This window comes from Vulpes lagopus, chromosome 3 (genome assembly GCF_018345385.1).
Source record: "Vulpes lagopus strain Blue_001 chromosome 3, ASM1834538v1, whole genome shotgun sequence".
NCBI classification, from domain to species: Eukaryota; Metazoa; Chordata; class Mammalia; order Carnivora; family Canidae; genus Vulpes; species Vulpes lagopus.
The window spans coordinates 21,411,069-21,431,965 of NC_054826.1; the positions used below are offsets into that span (position 1 = coordinate 21,411,069).

A 20,897-nucleotide genomic window follows, 5' to 3' on the forward strand; every position below is an offset into this window, starting at 1 on the left:
TAAAACACTTGAGGTTTTCTTTTTTAAGTATAATTGTCAGGCACTTTTTTAAAAAATGAGGTTAATATTAATGATTTCTAAAATATTCATTGTTTGAAAAAAACAAGGAATAAGACACGAACAGAAATTTCACAGAGGAAGACATAGACATGGCCAACAAGTACATGAGAAAATGCTCCGCATCACTGGCCATCAGGGAAATACAAACCAAAACCACAATGAGATACCACCTCACACCAGTGAGAATAGGGAAAATCAACGAGACAGGAAACAACAAATGTTGGAGAGGATGTGGAGAAAGGGGAACCCTCTTGCACTGTTGGTGGGAATGTGAACTGGTACAGCCACTCTGGAAAACTGTGTGGAGGTTCCTCAAAGAGTTAAAAATAGATCTGCCCTAGACCCAGCAATTGCACTGCTGGAGATTTACCCCAAAGATACAGATGTGGTGAAATGCCGGGACACCTGCACCCCGATGTTTCTAGCAGCAATGTCCACAATAGCCAAACTGTGGAAGGAGCCTCGGTGTCCGTCGAAAGATGAATGGATAAAGAAGCTGTGGTCTATGTTTACAATGGAATATTACTCAGCCATTAGAAACGACAAATACCCACCATTTGCTTCGACGTGGCTGGAACTGGAGGGTATTATGCTGAGTGAAGTAAGTCAATCAAAGAAGGACAAACATTATATGGTCTCATTCATTTGGGGAATATAAAAAATAGTGAAAGGGAATAAAGGGGAAAGGAGAAAAAATGAGTGGGAAATATCAGAAAGGGAGACAGAACATGAGAGACTCCTAACTCTGGGAAATGAACTAAGGGTGGTGGAAAGGGAGGTGGGCAGGGGGTGGGGGTGACTGGGTGATGGGCACTGAGCGGGGCACTTGATGGGATGAGCACTGAGTGTTATTCTATATATTGGCAAATTGAACACCAATAAAAAAAATTTTTAAAGAAAAAACAAGGAATAACATATTAGCTAATTTTTTAAAGTGCTTTAGTTAACATGAAATTTTTAACATTATGATGACACACTAAGAATCACATACTATGAAAAAAATCAATGTTCTATTTTAGCTTATCTTTTAAAATATCAGTATTGTTTCTTATTAGTTTTCTTAAGCCTTGAAGTATTTTCTGTGTTCTAGCATGGAGTCCACTCAACAATAGCTGTATTGGGGCTCTAGCAAATATACAGCTTTTGAGCTTAGACAGGTGCTAAGGAGATTCTTGGGTCAATTGCAGCCACACTAGGCAGAGGTCATGTGGGGCAGTGGATCCTGATTCACACCATCTGCCCTATATACCACAGGTGAGGGGGCCCCCAGTCCTCTTGGAAGAAGAAGCACGCTGATGCCATAGTTAACCACTGCACTGGTTGGAGTGGATTTGATCAACCTGTGGATTTGATATAATATAATAAATGTGTGGATTTGGTCAACAACTCTTCCTGTGAGTCTAATAATAACTTTTAGAAAACTGTTTTTATAAAAAAAATATTCCTGGCAAATCTGGCAATTATTTTTCACTATAATGATATTGATCAGTCCTTATGTCATCGTTTAGATTAGTGTTTGGAGCAGATTTTATGGAATTTCTTCCTAAGTGTCCCATCTAGTTTTCCCAAAATCTAAAATGAAATGCAACTCCGTTCCTATTCTCATATTTTCTAATAAGGGACCCTTGGCCTTTACAGTTTTTCCACTAACCCAGCAGATAAAAGTTCTTGATGGTAGGGCTACCTGAACTAATCTCTGACTCAATGCTTCAGAAGACATTAAAGTCCAAGGAGCCTATACAGATAAAATCTGCATCAGAAGCTGAGGTTCGTAAGAGCCCAAATAGGTCAGCAAACTAAGGGAGCCAGTGGCAGTGCTCAAATGCCAGGTATGGAACTGGGGGAAAGGAACAGAGGGAAAAGATCAGGGAGTTTGGGGTCAAAAAAGTAATCTGGAAGCCATGCCTAGACAGACACCTAAATAGGCAATGTTGACGGTAATGGGCACTTGCATACTTAACAGGGCAATGTGACAAGGACCAGAGATGGGTCCTAGACAAGCACAGGGACATGCCATAGCCGTCCTCATGGCTCTTGGGGGTTCCAAATCACAACAGTGGACAGTTAGTGGGCAGTTTGATTAATTAGAGATTCATAATAAATATTTGTGGAAGGAATGTGTAAATTAATGATGAATTTTTCCCTGAGACATATGAACTAAGTCTGAATTCTCAAATGATGAGATACCATTGAAATCCCTTATAGCCCAAAGAGCATTCAAACCTAATGAAGTAAATCATTTATTCTTATCTTGAACATTTACCATGATCAGAGCTGCCATGTTGCCAGTGAAGCTCAAGCAAATGTTCACTTCCTAATATCCTAGGGAGAAACACACAGGTCTTCTATCTGATGAGCTCCTTTTCAAAACTAATAATACCTTAGACTGGCTATTAAAAACCACTTATGCCCATTTTCCTTAAAACTTGGAGAGCTTTCTATTGTGTGGCTAACCTGCTGTCTGGTTTGCAGCGGGGCTAGGTTTATACAGTTGAAACATTTTCTCCAGAACCACTCCTCTCATCTCAGTTAAATGGATGTTTCAACTCTATATACATTAATTTCTGGTGATCTTAATTTGCCACTTTTCATTTTACATATGTATGTACTACCAAATATTCTTCTAGGACTTCTGTGTTAGTGATTTCTCAAATCTAAAAAGTTTCTGATAAGATCTTAAGTCAAATTTTAATTTTCTAATAGAAGAACCAATTAAGTATATTAACTTTAGACCAGGTGGGTTTATATAATGTTCTCTGAAAATAATTCAACTTATCAAAAAAAGAAATGTCATCTTAATTTGTATCCCAAATGGATAAAAAAAAACTATATACAGGTTATAAACAGATATAGTCATTCTCTACATACTCTTTCACAACTATTTTTAATTTAACAATATATTGTGGACATCTTCTCAACCCACAGACACCTTATGTCAATGTGTATACCTCATTCTTTTAAAAAATTGCACAAAATCTTATTCATAATATGTAATCTTTTTTTAATGTAAGTTGTTTCCAGTTTTCTAAGTTTAATTGACCACATTTATACATACATCTATATTTGTGAATGATATGTAGTATCTGCTGGAAGTAAAATTCTTGGCCAAAGAATGCATATTTCAAATTTGATTGTTATTACCAAACTGCACTTCAAAGTGTATCAAATTATACTCCCACTCAAAAGTACATTGTAGCACTTGTTTCCATCATCATCAAATTGTTGTGTAATTTGAGTTTATTTCATCATTTGTAAGTTTATTGACTGATTAGATGCTCTAAGTGCTGTAACAAAGTACCACACATTGGGTGGCTTAAGCAACAGAAATAGATTTCCTCACAGTTCTGAAAAGGTAGAAGTCCAAGATCAAGGTGTCAACAGAGTTAATTTTATTCTGAAGCCTCTCTCCTTGGTTTGTATGGCCATTTTCTCTCTGTTCTCACATGTTCTTCCTCTCTACATGCTTATGTCCTAAACTCTTCTTAAGAGTACACCATTCATGGGATGCCTGGGTGGCTCAGCGGTTGAGCACCTGCCTTCGGCCCAGGGCATGATCCTGGAGTCCCTGGGTCGAGTCCCACATCGGGCTCCCTGCATGGAACCTGCTTCTCTCTCTGCCTCTCAATCCCTATGTCTTTCATGAATAAATAAAATCTTTAAAAAAAAAAAAAAAAAAAAAGGAGGACACCAAGTCATGAGAATTAGAGCCCATGTAACGACAATTTATCTTAACTACTTCTTTAAAGGCCCTATTTCCAAATCTAGTCACATTCCAAGGTATTAGGGGTTAGGACTTCAACATATGAATTTGGGAGAACACAATTCAGCCCATAATATTGACCGTTTGTATGTCCTCTTCTGTGAAATGCCAGTTCATGCCAGATGGATATTTTACTATTAATTGGCTCACCTTTTTAAATAAATGTATTATAAACATTATTCGTACATTTAAGGAAATTATTCTTCCTCTTTGTGTTTTTCTTTGCTGTTTTAAGTATCAACTTACATACATGTATCTTTTAAATTCTAGCTTATTAACAGTATAAGCTTAGGTACAGAAGGGATTTTACTTTTATTATGCCCTTAAAATACCAAATAGAAGCATGATACCCCAATTTTTGGGGGGGGTTTCAAACTAGGTTTTGCTATAATGGAGTTTCAATGTAATGTTGGCAGCATGAAGACCTCTTAGCTCTAAAATACATAAAGCCAGCACTCACATTTAGCTCCAGGCTCTCCTCTGTTTCTGCATCATTATTAAACCTCCCAATAATAACCAGCAAAGCGATCATTAAAATGGTCATCCTAAAAAGAAAGAAAACAGCAGTTTGTGGAACCAGCTGTTTTTTTAGGCAAGTAAATAATCGTCCATGTGGTTTAGTTTGAGTAGCACAAAAATACTTCCTCTGTACCTTAAATCCTCCCAGTAAAACTGTCCTTGACTCCAGGAAGCACTGGGACATAGCAGAATGGTTAGTGGAGATGAAGGCTACTGTCAGCACAGGGACTCAGCACTGCAGTGAGGTCACAGGCCTAAGGAAATGAGGTCCATGAGGGTCCGATAATGAAACTTAGAGCTTAGAACCTGGAGAATACAAACAGTCACACTGTCATCATCACACATCATTTATCACGTACTTACTGGGTCATGTTGTTCACCAATGAGACGCACGGTCCCTGGGTCTGTGGGAATCCTCATGTGAAGAGGGGAAGAAATTGCACAGAGAATGTTCCTTCTGGAGGATGGGGAGTAAACAGGAGATACACCACTCCACACTACTTCTTGGAAACTGGAAGCTTATCATCCTTCATTCCAGTTTCCCAACTTGTATAACAGTATCTCTGGTTTTCTACCACCAGAACCTAGAATCACAAACTGTCAGAGAAGGGAGAGACATCACCCTAGGCCAGTTCGTCCCCCTCCATGACAAAGAAGTGAGCAGAGACCTGTGTTATATGAAATGACTTCTCTACCTTGGGAAGGAAGGAGCGGAAGGCGGGAGCAGACCAGATGCATAAAGGGATGCACTAGCAATTTGAGACACTATTGGCAATTCATCAGTAATTTACAATTTACTGGATTTCCCTTTTTTTAATTTTTTTTTATTTTTATGTTTGATAGTACAGAGAGAGAGAGAGAGAGGCAGAGACACAGGCAGAGGGAGAAGCAGGCTCCATGCACCGGTAGCCCGACGTGGGACTCGATCCCAGGTCTCCAGGATCGCGCCCTGGGCCAAAGGCAGGCGCTAAACCGCTGCGCCACCCAGGGATCCCTGGATTTCCCTTTTGAAATGAAACACAGGTTGTGTAAATAGGTATCTGTTTCAGTCCTAAGATCTTCTATGGATATGTAACTCAAAAATATAAATATTCAAACAAAGCAACCAATAGCAGAGTATATACTTTCACTGATCAGAGAATTAATGGGGAAGTGGCATTTTTGAAAAATGACTCCATGATAACTGTTACAAGTTTTGACCTTTTGGTGAATGGCTTAATCCTGAATACATATTTGGGCCAGATTATCTAATCATTAACGCACATATTCTAGCCTTTAAAAGAAGCATACAAAAGTGTGAGTGTGTGTATGTGCGTGCATGTGCACGTGAGCTCAACCACATGCACACCTGCTCTGAGTGTGACTCCAGAGTGAAAGTAAACAGAAGATGCACACGTGAAAAGACTGGGAAGATACACTCACAATTATCAGTAGTTCTCCTTCAGACCTGTGGGTGATTTTTAGTTCTTTGTGCTCCATTGTTTTACTAACAAGTCTACAATAATAACAGCTATCATTTATCATGTGCCAGCCGCGACCCTAAGTCTCTTACAGGCCCTAGCTCACTCCATGCTCACGGCAGCCTTGGACTTATGCTTTATAGATGAGAAAATGAAGCAACGGGATATTGAGTAGCCTCCCCCAGACTTGGATCTAGAAAGTAGAGGAGAGCGCCTGGGTGGTTCAGTTGGCTGCACATCTGTTTGGTTCAGGTCATGATCTCAGGGTCCTGGGATTGAGTCCTGCACCAGAATCCCCGCTCAGCAGGGAGTTTGCTTCTTCCTCTACCTCCCCCCACTGTTTCTCTCTCTCTCTCTCTCTCTCTCTCTCTCAAATAAATAAAATCTTCTAAAGAAAATAGAAAGTAGAGCTGAGATCAAACTCATCAGCTGCAGAGTTTAAGGGTTCAACTGCTACAATAAACATGAATTTACTTCTTTGTAAAAGTGTGTGCACATATATACATGTGTGTATGTATAGTAGACCCTTAAACAATATGGGTTTGAACTTCATGGGACCACCTATTCACAGATACATTCACAGTCCTGCACTGTATTTATCAAAAGTACTTTCTCTTCCTTATGGCCTTAACATTCTTTTTTTTTTTTTTTTTGGCCTTAACATTCTTTTTCTCTAGCTTACTTTATTGTACATGAATACGGTATATAATACATACAACAGATGAAATACGTGTTAATCAACTAAGTTATTGGTAAGGCTTTCAGTCAACAGTAGGCTATTAGCAGTTACATTTTTGAGGGAAGTCAAAATGAATATGCAGACTTCCAATTGCACAGAGGTTGGCACCCCTATACTCCACATTGTACAAGGGTCATCTGTCTATGTGTGGTTGTATTTAAGGCCAGGTGCATGTATGCTGAGGCTTGGCATGTTTAAATAAGTGCATAACATGTAAAGTTGAATTCCATTTTCTCAGTTGCTGGAAAAGAGTCAACTATAACTATTTCCCCAACTATCTTAACTGGAAGACTTTTTTAACTAAATAAAGAATAAACGCGTGGGAAGAAATGGAAGGTTCTGCAAAGCTTCTCCTACTGTTTGGCTGGCAGCCAACTCAGAACAGCATGTTCTCAGATTACTACTCCGAGCCTACAGCTCAGATTGTTTCAGATGTGCGCACTGAACAATTATAAAAGACCTGAAGTCTTCAAGCTCTATGCAGGCAGGAAACCACTCTGAAACCTCTTTCCTGGGCTCTGCTTAAGCACTGCAGGTGTGGAAAGTCACCACTCAGAGGGGAATGCTGTCTGCTGAGTCTCCTGTGTCCTAAGTAATGTCTCCTGACATGAACCTGAAGTCTTGTGGCGTAACTCCATCCTCAAGAGCTATACAGGAAAGCATACGCTCTAAACCTGATGTGGTTGGTCATTTTGCACAGCTCCCCACTTACCAATTCTTCCTCTTTCTCTGTGTTCCCACTCCAGTTACCCTGTGAGATAACGAAGGTAAAGCTAATATTTAAAGGAGTAAGTTCCAATGGAAAACATCTCCTTGAGGTCGTGATAGTCTGGGGTCATCGCATCCTCTCAAAGGTTAAGTGTGTGACTGTGGAAGCTGAAAGCTAGTGCTAAGTGATGTGCCAGTTATGTTCCAAAGGTGCTGGAATGTACAAATACTGCTGTAAACCCATCAGGCCTCAGGTATGTCATATACTCCAGGGTTCTGGTTCTTCAACTCTCTGACCCCAAACTGTCAGGCCCAGAGACCCTGGCCTCCAGCTCCTACACCCTTTAGACTTTCGTAATCATCACACATCCTGGCCTAACCTTGGCTGTTCCTTCATTCTTCCAACTTCAACTTGGATTTCCCACAAATCCAGGCCCTGCTTGGTTCAGGCTCTCCTCACATTTGACATCTCTGGATGTCCTATTTGCTGAGTCAGATTTGCCTTCCGGACAGGGTTTTCACTTCTTGCCAGCACTTGCCTATCTACATTATTATTATTTCAGTCTCGGGACTGGCAAGTCTTATGACCCTGACAGCTTAATCAGGCAGGTGAAATGAGCCCAAACCACTTTCCCATGTTATCTCCCACCACTCCTCAGGGTCGCTCCTCCGATCCAACCTGAGGGCCTCACTCGCACACTATACACCCCTCCAACCCACCCCCCCACACACACCTGTGTCAACCCCATCCCCCTGCCACAGAGTGTCCTTCCCTCTGCTCTCTAGCTCAGATCCTAGCACAGGGTTAGAAGTTCAGGCTCCGGAACCAGATTGCTTCTGTGTGTGTGTGTCCAGCTTTTCTATTTATTAACTATATGACCATGGGCAAGTTACTTAACACTTGGGTTTTCTCCTGTGGAAAATGAGAACAGCAGTACGCCCTGGGAGGCACTGCTGACGGTCTATCCCACATCCATTTCCTTCCTCTCCCTCAGTACATAGCTTTGAGGTTCTTAAGCAGCTGTGGGCTCAGGCTAAATGACAAAAACAAAAAAGGCCTCCATTTCTCAGCCAGTCTTGTGGCGGGGAGTCTATATGACCCAGTTCTAACCAATGGGATGGAGGAGAAGTCTGAAGTCAGCTGGGGACCCCCAGGGAAGGTTTTCTTCCCATTAATTAGCACTTGTGGTTTTCTTTATCTTTCTGCTGAGATGCCAATGTCATGCCTGAAATGGATCAGCCGCTTTATACCTAGGGCATAGAAACCACAGTCAAACTGGTGGAACAGGAAGCTAGAAAGAGCTGGAAGCTTGACCATTTCTCAAGCACCTGCATCAGCCCCCAACTGCCCGCTCCTGGACTCCCTTTTTATGGGAGGACAAATAAGTCTCCACCTCATTTTGCTGCTGTGCTTGGGTTACCTAACAGCCTCGTACAGTCATTGTGAGGATTGAATACGAAAATACACGCACGCACCTAGCCCAGTGCCTGAGTTAGTGAGCGCTCACAAAGTGTTGCTGTTGCTATTTCAGACTCCTACTGAATTCCCAATAGCTCTGGAGCCCACCAGCCTGCCATGAGGTCTCCTTCCTTAAAGGATCCTAAAGCTTGCACTTTATACAGCTCACTGAACCTTAGGTGTCTTCTACTGCTGTAATTTTGGTATTGTTGTTATTAAACTTGAATTTCCTAACTCTGCGGGTAGATAATATGTTAAAGGGGAAAGGTTTGATGCTCCTAGGTCTCCCCGCAATGCTTTGCCCAGTTCTGCATACACAGGTGCTACTCAGTGAATAATCAGATATTTGTTCAGGAACTTTAGGACTGCGGAAGTATTTGAAAAGTTGTTTTCTCAGTTTTTGTTGTACTGTGTGGCCAGATTCTTTAAAACTAAGGAATTCTCTTGATGAATTATACAGAATTATACAGCCAAGAGGTTTTTATGAAATTATCTAGGTAATAAATTTTCATTTTCTTTAGCTTTTGGATACTATAGAACTGATACTCTGTCAATGGCAAGTTTTGAAAGGCTACTAACTCAACATAGATTTTAATAGCATTAGCCACAAATACATATTTTCTTACTTATCAACAATATTCTAACAAGTTATGCTCATCTCAGAGATTAGACTATAAATAGACCTAAGACTGGAGGAGAAAATGCACTGTCCAGTGAACTCCTCATATCCTATCCTCTCCTTCACTTGCTCTGATGGCCTGCAGGGCTCTGAGGGTGACAGGTCCCGCCTGCTTCCCTAAATCTTGCCCTATGCCTCTTTTCTATCTGGCTGCTTCTGAGTTGTTATATCCTTTCATAATAAACAGGTAATCTAGTAATTAAATGTTTCTCTGAGTTCCCTGAGTCATTCTAGCAAATGACAAGAAAGAGTCGTTGGAACCTCCAACCTAGAGCCAGTTGGTGAGACACACAGGTGACAATCCAGACTTGTGATTGGCATCTGAATGGGGGAGAGTGTCTTGAGGGACTGAGCCCTTAACCTGCAGGCTCTGATACTATCTCCACATAGATAAGTGTCAAAATTAAGTTAAATTGTCAGACGCTCATCTGGTGTCGGGAAATTGCTTGGTGGTGTGGGGAAAAGACACACACATTGGAATTAGGTGTCACAACTATACCCTGTTACTTAAAAGTGGTTATAGAAATTAAAAGTAAGGCAAAAACTCAAGAAATCCCAGGAAGGGAACATATGGTGTTTATAGTATCTTGGTCACTGTTCCTAAGAGGTGTTTTTTATTAGTTCAACAGATATTTATTGAGTATATAAATAGTGTTATTCTTCTAAGCACTGGATACATATTGAAAAGAAAAAATAGATCACTCATTCCTACTCTTATGGTGCTTATAGTCTCGTGGTCGAACAAAGGTCAATGAGGGCTAAGTACCAGAGAGTAGAAGACAGGGAGATAACTAGTTCATAGAATTGGTGGAAGTTTCCCTGATGAGGTAGCAATTGATCTGCAACCTGAATGAGATGTAGATGTTAATCAAAAGTGAGATTGGAGGGGCAGCCCAGATGGCTCAGCGGCTTAGCGCCTGCCTTCAGCCCAGGGCCTGATCCTGGAGACCTGGGATCAAGTCCCACGTCTGGCTCCCTGCATGGAGCCTGCTTCTCCCTCTGCCTGTGTCTCTGCCTCTCTCTCTCTCTCTCTCTCTCTCTCTCTCTGTGTGTGTGTGTGTGTGTCTCATGAATGAATGAATAAATAAATAAAATCTTTTTTTAAAAAAAAGTGAAATTGGAGGAAGATAGCAGAACATGAGTGCAGGCCTATGGTAGGAGGGAGTGTGGCAACTGGACAGAACAGAATATGGCCTGTGTGGCTGAAGCAGAGGGTAGCAATGGGATGGGAGATGTGCACAGGGGCCAGATATGCCAGACCTTGTAGACCCAGTGGGACTTTGTGGGAATCCTATCAGATTCGTATTTTCAAAGATCACTTCAGTGCACAGTGAGGAATGGATTGGAAGGCAGCAAGAGTGGCAGGTGTAGCCTAGTTAGTCAGAAGAGCTTCTCTAAAGGCCAACCGCTGCCTTTTCAGCCATCAGCCCCCTTCTTGCGAGTGTCTAGGGGCTCAAAAAGGAGCTTGGAGAGGCCATTTGCACACTTGGCCAAAATAGCAGGGGGCTGAAGGAAGGGCCAAACTCTATTTAAAGAGTTGTTCTAAGCTTCTTGCTAGGCTCATATTTACCCTCCTGGCTCTCAAGTGAGACTCATGCCTTGCCATCTTGGTGACCACAAATGCATACTATACAGAGCTTGTTGTCCTGAGAAAAGGGAGTCTGCTTTTTCCCCTAAAGTAATACATTTCCTCTATGAAACATAGAAAAGGGACTGATAAGGAATAATCAAGAGACTTCGAAGGTTCTGTGTTTGTATTGGGAACGGATGTCTTAGTTAAGGAATTTGTGAGTTTGGCATAAAGCCAAGGGGAAAGAGCTGGGGGCCTGGCTTTCTGCAGAGCTCCAGGGACTTCCACCTTTCTGGGTTTCCACTGGCAGTGCCCAGCTACAGCCCCCAGGTCTGCGATGAGGGAAGCATGTCTTTTGGTGAAAGTAACACAGTGTTCCTCAGAGCTGAAGAAGACCTCACTCAAAATCTTCTTTGCATTTGCTCTGAGTTTCTTGATCTTAGTCCAAGGGCAAGGTTTCCTGGAAAATAATGAGAAAAAAAAATTATGCCTAGCAGCTAGAGGCCTTTAGGGAGGAAAAACAACACATTTCTTTTTCTTTTTTCCTGAAGAAAGCTCCAGGAAGTAGGCTCACGATCCATCTCTTTGGCATTCCTGAGCCCTCTGAGAAGGCACATTAGTCATTTTGTGGCCACACAAGAAGCATCTTGTCCCATACTAACACCATGAAAGCTGGGTCTTCATAAAATACTACAAGTCGCTTCACAACAAAACAGCCTATATTCCTTCTTTCCTTCCTTCCTTCCTTCATTTGTTTCTTTATAAATAACTGAGCTTGATCAAGCAGCCACACTTTGCAACATGTTGGAGATCACAGTGGTGTGTCCCAGGGAAATGTCTCGTGAGCTCTGAGATCTGGGTCCCCAGGAGGGGAGGCCCTGACTTCAGTCTGACAATCACGTTAGACCTGCCTCAGACCCGGTTCTCACAGTCCTTAGGAGGAATCGGTCTTCCGATTGCCCAGGCAGTCTTCCCATCCTGCAAACTCGTGCAAAAAATGTGTTAACGGTCATGACAATGTGGATATACTTTTTTTTTTAAGGTTTTATGTATTTATTCATGAGAGACAGGCAGAGACACAGGCAGAGGGAGAAGCAGGCTCCCTGCAAGGAGCCTGATGAGGGACTTGATCCCAGGACCCCAGGATCACGACCTGAGCCAAAGGCAGACGCTCAATGACTGAGCCACCCAGGTGTCCCCAATGTGGATATCCTTAACTCAACTGTACACTTAAAACTGGCTAAAATGGTAAATTTAACCTTATGTGATTTTTTTTTTTAACCACAATAATGTGCCCAAGGTCACACAGCTAGTAAATGATGAGGTGGCTCCAAAGTCCCTGCTTTTACCCCATACACTGTACTATAATTCAGAATTCAAGCTTACTCTATAACCTTATCTTATTTTAATACACAGCACAGCTCACACAATAATTGGATTTTGCGGGTGCTTATTTATTTCTGTATTTATTATCTATCTCTAGCAATAAAATCAGGGTCATAGCTATCTTATTTATTTCTGCAGCCTCAGCTTCTAGGCTGGGTGGCTTAAACAATGGGAATCTATTTTCCCACAGTTCTGGAGAGTAGAAGTCTGAGATCAAAGTACTGGCAGGGGGGGCACCCAGCTTATTGGTGCCTTGTGATGGAAGCCCTAGCAAACTAATACTGAAGTCTTCATAGTTTCACAAACAGAAAAAAAGAACTTACTTAAAACTTTAAAAATCATCCTTTCATAGCAAATATATTTTAACTCATCTATAAACTGTTTGGGACAGGTACCCCACTTTCTGAAAGTTTGCCTTACACTTCTTCACTTATACAAGAGGCTTGCATTAGTACTTTTTTCGCTAACCAAAAGAATCCTAAGAGGATTTTTGCTTTTATGGAAAAGGCAAAAAGTGACAAAAGTGTACAGCATTGGTTTTGCAACAAGCCTTTATAGAGTCAGCACACCCCAAGTAGCAAGAATGGTGCCATCCAGTTCCTTCACCTCCGGAGCTGTGCTCAGCATCTCAGCATCAAGCCATTAGAGATTTGAACTGTGTCTGTGAGCATCTGTGTTTTATCTTAATTAATTCTATGCATCTGTTAGTAAGATGTGTTATAAAGTATCAGAAAAACCTAGAAGAGATTATTTTGGGGGTCTATGAATGCTCCAAAATGTTTCCATATAAATTAATGGCAATTGCATCTTCTCTTTATGACATTTTGGCTATGGAAAGTTTTTATGGAAAAGTTTGACTTTTGGATGGTGAGGGAAGCCTCTATTTGGTATAAGTTTCTTACTTAAGGAATAACTTTGTTAACAAAAGATATGCATTGGAAAGAGATTAGATAATAAACATAAGCAAAATGAAGAAAATAAAAATTACTCATTATCCTCTACCAGCTTATATTCCGATGTAGCACCAGTGATTTATCTTTACAGATTGATACAGTAAGGGTTCACAGGGTTCTAGTGGGTCATGGACTTTTCCTGCATATTATCGATGTGACTTTAGTCAAGTTTGACCAAGTCAGAACCTCCATGAGCTCATCTGTAAAACAGGGATAATATGAATGGCCTTCCCAGGTTTTTGTCAATTATATATAATAAAGTACTGTGTATAAAACACCTGACTAAGTGCCTGGCACACAGTAAGCATACAAAAAATACTGTGTATATTTTTATATAGCCTATATTTTACCAAAATGGGCTAATTCTGCACATGCTATTTTTGCACTCTGGCTTTTCTCATGTTTGGTATAGTTTCATTACTAGGTATTAAGTTTCCTTTCTGGATATATAAATGCCCCAGCTCCTTGTGTTCAGGACAACTTCCAGAAGCACAGTCGGGGTTAAGATTGTGTTCAACTTTGAGACGTCTCCAGGCAGCAAAAAGCAAACAGAATTGTTCCTGCTGACTCTACATTTTGCTGCCAGATGCCTTAGTTAACTTGTGGGGAAAGGAAACAAAATGGAATTGTGAAATGAAATGCTTTGGAGCTTACAAAATGGTGGTATAGCCAAGTAGACATTTGCTCCTCTGGTGCTTTTAGCAATGGTTCTAAGGGTCAACTATGCCCCAAGTCCACATGTCTGAACCAGACCTAGGCTGCCACCAGATGGAGGAGGCCTATAAGAGGAAACTCCAGTAGTGGTGAAGGGTACTAAGAAGTTACCCCCTCTGTGCCAGTATCCTGACACTACCACCAAAAAGCAACCTCCTTCACCTGAAGTTCTGTCCATGGAGCTTTCCTAAAATGCAAAAACTCATGAGACTATTTAAACCTGAAGTTCTTAGAACAAATGAGTCAAGTTCTTTCCTAAGCAGCCCTTAATGGGGGAAGGGGAAGAGCTTGAGAGATCACATGGTGTGTGAGGCTAAGAAAGACACCAATTCCAGGGGAGGCTGGAAGTTAAGTCCTGTTTACCTCCAACTGTGCAAGGACTAGTCTAAGCTATCAGGGCAGTAGGGTGGTGTGATTGGTCTCTTACAAATACCCTACAACTATCACGAAGGAAAGTCTACATTTGGCCTGGGCTTCAGGGTACCTTCCAAGGACATGTGGACCAAGATGGTTTCCATACAGAAAACACTTGCTTTGGGGCTCTTGGGTGGCTCAGTCAGGTGGGTGTCTGCCTTCAGCTCAGGTCATGATCCCAAGGTTCTGGGATCAAGGCCCGTGTCGGGCTCTCTGCTCAGCGGGGAGCCTACTTCTCCCTCTCCCTCCCTCTGCCTCCTGCTTGGCCTACCTGTGCGTTCGTTCACTCGCTCTCTCTCAAATAAATAAAATAAAAATCTTTTAAAAAAGAGGGCAGCCCGGGTGGCTCAGCGGTTTAGTGCCGACTTCAGCCCAGGGTGTGATCCTGGAGACCCGGGATCGAGTCCCATGTCGGGCTCCCTGCATGGAGCCTGCTTCTCCCTCTGCCTGTGTCTCTGCCTCTCTCTATATCTGTGTCTCTCATGAATGAATAAATAAAATCTTTAAAAAAAATAAAAAGAAAAAAAGAAAAGAACTGCTTTTACCAAATGGCACTTTGTGGAGTGAGCTTGAGCTCTATAGGAAATATAAAACAGGGATCCCTGGGTGGCGCAGGGGTTTGGCGCCTGCCTTTGGCCCGGGGCGCGATCCTGGAGACCCGGGATCGAATCCCACCTCAGGCTCCTGGTGCATGGAGCCTGCTTCTCCCTCTGCCTGTGTCTCTGCCTCTCTTTCTCTCTGTATGACTATCATAAATAAATAAAATAAAATAAAAAAGGAAATATAAAACAGAGAGGGCTGTGAGTGCTGCCTACTTGTCAGCAGCAGTTCTTTCTTCTAGTAACTCTATCACGTCAAGTCAACTCAACAAATATTTGCCAGGTGTCACTGTGAACAGGACATTGCATCAGGGGTAATCTGCCAAATGAAGGAGCTCTCTCATGCAGCAACTACCAGCCTGCTTAAAAACTGGAGGCTGTGAGGAGGTCAGCAATAGGAAGAGTGACCAAGGAACCCTCGCCCTTCCCTGCATACCCAAAGGTCAACTGCTGTGCCCCCCTGCACCGAAAAGGAAGGATCACCATGTATCATAGACTAGCCCAAGAGTGATTTTCTGCCAACCAGCTTTTTTTAAAGACAAAGAAAGAATCTCTCTAAGGATAAACAATTTAACATAGATCTTTAAATAACCCTAAGAAACAGATGTGACTGTTTATTTCATAAGAGAGAGATGTTGCGAAACAGTATGTTGAAGAATTTGGGTCAATGACAAAATATTGCTGCAACCGGTCACATACATTTTAATGCATTTTTTTTCCTGCTTGTTTTTCTACCACAATTTGGAAGCACTGAAAGTTGTCAACATACACTTTATGCTCTCAAGATGGCCCCAGGAGAACCCCTAAAATGACACAATTCCCAGAGTATTGCTCATAAGTATAACTAAGCAATCTTACTCATTTTTTTTTCAGGATGTCTGAAGACATGAGTTTATTGCTTCATGTGAAAAATGTACACTGCCCACCAAATGGATCACAATGCCTCCCAAGGCTATAGTCTCCTTCTGAAGGAAACTGCCCCCTAGAGCCTTATGCTCCAGGCCATCGATCCCGATTCTGACTACACATTAGAATCACTGGAGAGCTTTGAAAACATGTCAGGGATGCCTGGATGTCTCAGTGGTTGAGTGTCTGCCTTCAGCTCAGGTCGTGATCCTGGGGTCCTGGGATTGAGTCCCACATGGGCTTCCCCTAGGGAGCCTGCTTTTCCCTCTGCCTGTGTCTCTGCCTCTCTCTCTCTCTGTGTCTCTCATGAGTAAATAAATAAAATCTTAAAAAAAAAAAAAAAAAGAAAAGAAAAAAGAGCATTCAACTGTCTAAACCCCACTCCCACAGATTCTAATTCCAAGATTCTGATTAATCTTGGATGGGATCTAATTTCTAAAGCCATCACAGAAGCTACTGTTCTGCCAATTGGGTTGAGAACCACTGTTCTAGACCATTCCATAAGCTGGAGTAGCCAGGCTCAGCACAATCCTACATTCCTCCCCCATATGCAATTAATTGGACCAGTGTTTAACACTTGGCCCAAGGACAGCCAATACCTAAGCTGGCCTGGGTCATTTGAGGTGGTGTGGGTTAGGATCTCCAAGACCATCATCCCTGTATTTAGAGATTTGCTAGGAGAACTCATGGGATCCAGCACAGAAGCTGGACTCATGGCTAAGATTTATTACAATGACAATACAGATACACCATCAGATTATAATGGAAAAAGACACAGGAAGAATCTAGAGAAATCCATAGGCTTCCTACGCTCTCTCCTTCTATGAGGGGATACACATGAGCATACTACTTTCTCCACACTGAAAAATACAGTAACATGTATATGGTGTTTTTGCCCAGAAAAGCTCATTAGAGACTCAGCATTCAACATTTTTCTTGGGGGCTGATCACATCTGCACTCTACCTATCACGTTCCAAATTCCAGACTCCCAGGAGGAGCTCAGGTATTCAGCATAAATCACATTGTTCACGCAAACAGTCTAGGCACAGAAAACCACCCTTATCAGTTATGAGATGTTGGAAACACCCAGACACCAGCCAAGGGCCAATCTTGTAAGCCCGCCCTTCTAGAGATAGCAGTCTCGGGCCTGCTATGTTAACTCTTTTCTGCACATGGCCCAAAGCAGAGGTGGTAATTATTAGCTATACTGATAAACTCTGTCTCAGGAATATGACTTGGGAAACAAGAATAGCCTCAGACTGTTGATTTTGAGGGGAGAAATGACCAACCACAAAGAAAAACAAAGATAAGGGCATGGCTGAGTCACACCGATGGTGACGCTCTAGTGAAGAGAACAAAGTCCTGTGCTGAGGGTTCAACAGGATGATATAGCTCTTCAGACTCTGATGGTTCTTCTGTTTCCCAAATATTGTCCCTCTTCTCTCCCTGAAACATATCACCCCAACTTATCCTGGTTTTCCATGCATTTTTTTGTGTCCCTTAGAGGCACTTTATAAGTTTATCCTCTCTACTTGTGGTTCATCCTCTCTTAAAAAATTGCAATCACTCAGCCAGAGTAAGTCTTGTTAGTGCTTTTAGTTAAAAGATATTAAGCCCACTCACTGCATGATGCTGACCCAGGATCGCCTCAGTCATAGGCAAACCCCAAAGAGGGAGGGGAAGGTGTGTGAGTTCATCACCCTGACCAGGCTTGATAAAATCATCTCAAGAATACTAGTTTATTCCTCTCCACCCTGCAGCATGTCTTCCCAGTGCTAACACTTTGTTACCACTCTGTATTCTTACCAACATGGTGGTTATTGATTCCAATAAATAGTAGACTCTTAGACTTGCAAGAGACATTACAAATCATTTGAAATTCAATCCTCTGGCTTTAAAGATGAAAAGCTATAGGCTCAGTAGGATCTATAGACTTATCCAAGGACTCACAGCTGGCTTGAACCAGAGAAGAACTGGAAATCTAATCTCCTGACTCACAGGAGATTTAATTTATTGCCATCCTAGGCTTTTCATCCTGGTCTTTTCCTGTGCAATAGACTTTAGGTTTAAAACTGTGGGTAACATCGAACTATTTCTGCAGCTTTTATCTTTTCAAAGTCTGTTGTCATTCCCATTAAATATTAACATATTAACAAGGCTGTGGATTTGTGATTGTGAAATAAGTAAATAAGACATCATTCTCCAGCATGCTAATGTTTACAGACTAAGATCACATGTTCCTAAAGAACAGGAAGGTACTCTCAAATTTTGTATTTTTGAGTCTCTAAGAACAAGTCAGCACAATGTGTTATTTGCTGGAGTTATGTCTAAAGGAGGATTTACAGGCAGCCCTGGTGGCTTAGCGGTTTGGCACCGCCTCCGGCCCAGGGTGTGATCCTGGAGTCCCTGGATCGAGTTCCGCATCGGGCTCCCTGCATGGAGCCTGCTTCTCCCTCTGCCTGTGTCTCTCTCTTTCTATGTCTCTAATAAATAATAAAATCTTCAAAAAAAAATAAATAAAGGAGAATTTACCCTTTACTCACTCATTTACTTTTAAGACTACGTCAAGTGACAGTATTCAACTCGAAGAAAGTAAATGCTACCTGCATAACAACTTTACTCAGAAGTTAGGCATCAGTCAATCTATCAATAATCAATGAAGGAGGACTTAGTTAACCACTATTAAAATCCCAACACTGGGGATGCCTGAGTGGCTCAGCGGTTGAGCATCTGTCTTTGACTCAGGACGTGATCCCAGGGTCCTGGAATCGAGTCCCACGTCGCGCTCCCTGCGTGGAGCCTGCTTCTCCCTCTGCCTATGTCTCTGCCTCTCTCTCCGTGTCTCTCATGAATAAATAAATAAAACCTTTAAAAAAATAAAATAAAATCCCAACACTGTGCCAGGGCTGGGTATAATGGAGGGAGGCAAACCAATACAAAATAAGATATTTTCAGAACATTTAAAATGCAGAAAAACATTACAGAAAAATATTTAAAATAATAAGCACTTAGATCATACAGTAAATCTTACAATGTCACAAGAACTCAAGGATGAGACAGATCAGCAGATATAGGGCAAGTCCAATTCACATTTTCTGACTACACCTTTGTCCTTGGAAGTTGAAGAAACCTAGTAGAAAGGCAAGCCAGCTTTTATGTCCATCTGATTTTTATTTGTAATTATTTTTTTTAGGTTATATATCTTTATATACCATATATATTTATACTTTTTTATAATAAATTTATTTTTTATTGGTGTTCAATTTGCCAACATACAGAATAACACCCAGTGCTCATCCCGTCAAGTGCCCCCCTCAGTGCCCATCACCCAGTCACCCCCACCCCCCGCCCTCCTCCCCTTCCACCACCCCTAATTCATTTCCCAGAGTTAGGAGTCTTTATGTTCTGTCTCCCTTTCTGATATTTCCCACACACTTCTTCTCCCTTCCCCTATATTTCCTTTCACTATTATTTATATTCCCCAAATGAATGAGAACATACACTGTTTGTCCTTCTCCGACTGACTTACTTCACTCAGCATAATACCCTCCAGTTCCATCCACGTCGAAGCAAATGGTGGGTATTTGTCATTTCTAATGGCTGAGGAATATTCCATTGTATACATAGACCACATCTTCTTTATCCATTCATCTTTCAGTGGACACCGAGGCTCCTTCCACAGTGTGGCTATTGTGGACATTGCTGCTAGAAACATCGGGGTGCAGGTGTCCCGGCGTTTCATTGCATTTGTATCTTTGGGGTAAATCCCCAACAGTGCATTTGCTGGGTCATAGGGCAGGTCTATTTTTAACTCTTTGAAGAACTTCCACACAGTTTTCCAGAGTGGCTGCACCAGTTCACATTCCCACCAACAGTGCAAGAGAGTTCCCCTTTCTCCACATCCTCTCCAACATTTGTTCTTTCCTGCCTTGTTTATTTTCCCCATTCTCACTGGTGTGAGGTGGTATCTCATTGTGGTTTTGATTTGTATTTCCCTGATGGCAAGTGATGCAGAGCATTTTCTCATGTGCATGTTGGCCATGTCCATGTCTTCCTCTGTGAGATTTCTCTTCATGTCTTTTGCCCATTTCATGATTGGATTGTTTGTTTCTTTGGTGTTGAGTTTAATACGTTCTTTATAGATCTTGGAAACTAGCCCTTTATCTGATACATCATTTGCAAATATCTTCTCCCATTCTGTAGGTTGTCTTTGAGTTTTGTTGACTGTAACCTTTGCTGTGCAAAAGCTTCTTATCTTGATGAAGTCCCAATAGTTCATTTTTGCTTTTGTTTCTTTTGCCTTCGTGGATGTATCTTGCAAGAAGTTACTGTGGCTGAGTTCAAAAAGGGTGTTGCCTGTGTTCTCCTCTAGGATTTTGATGGACTCTTGTCTCACATTTAGATCTTTCATCCATTTTGAGTTTATCGTTGTGTATGGCGCAAGAGAGTGGTCTAGTTTCATTCTTCTGCATGTGTATTTGTAATTCTTTCATGCATACGAATGTTTATTGAGCACATATTTATGTGCCTAACAGTTTGCTAGCCACTGCAAAAGATCCAACCATGGGCATATTGCTGAAACTCTTAAGACCTCAGTTTTCTCATCAGTGAAATATGATCAATGGACCAAATAATACTAGCTCCCTTCTAGTTTTTATGTTCTGTGAGTCTAACATCTCCAAGATGAAGAAAGAATTTCTGCTAACTTCTTACAATCTATCAGAAGCAACAAGATTTGTGTGTGTAAAATCATTAAATAGGAATATCAGATTTTCAGGGGTTCTGGACTTTTGACCTTTCTAACAAACAGGAGGGTTATAACATATTTCCTTCAGTAGCTCAGTCAGTACACCTCACAGTGGCTCAGTCACCTCTTTGCACAATTAGGAATCACTGGATTCAGTGTTCAAATGAATGGAAGAGTTGACAGAGGAACTAATGAGCATAAATGGCAAAAACAAATAAAACAC

The 20,897-nt window shown here is 41.6% G+C and overlaps 1 long non-coding RNA gene across 1 annotated transcript in view; it reads right to left on the bottom strand.

Moving 5' to 3' along the window:
• Positions 1–4,279: 4,279 nt before the first annotated feature.
• LOC121488392 overlaps positions 4,280–20,897 on the bottom strand; it is a 40,378-nt gene continuing 23,760 nt past the window's right edge. The window contains exons 3-5 of the long non-coding RNA XR_005987040.1: positions 11,243–11,414; positions 4,473–4,645; positions 4,280–4,365 (exon numbers count right to left, since the gene is read on the bottom strand). This is a non-coding gene — a long non-coding RNA (uncharacterized LOC121488392). The remainder of the gene's footprint in view (positions 4,366–4,472; positions 4,646–11,242; positions 11,415–20,897) is intronic.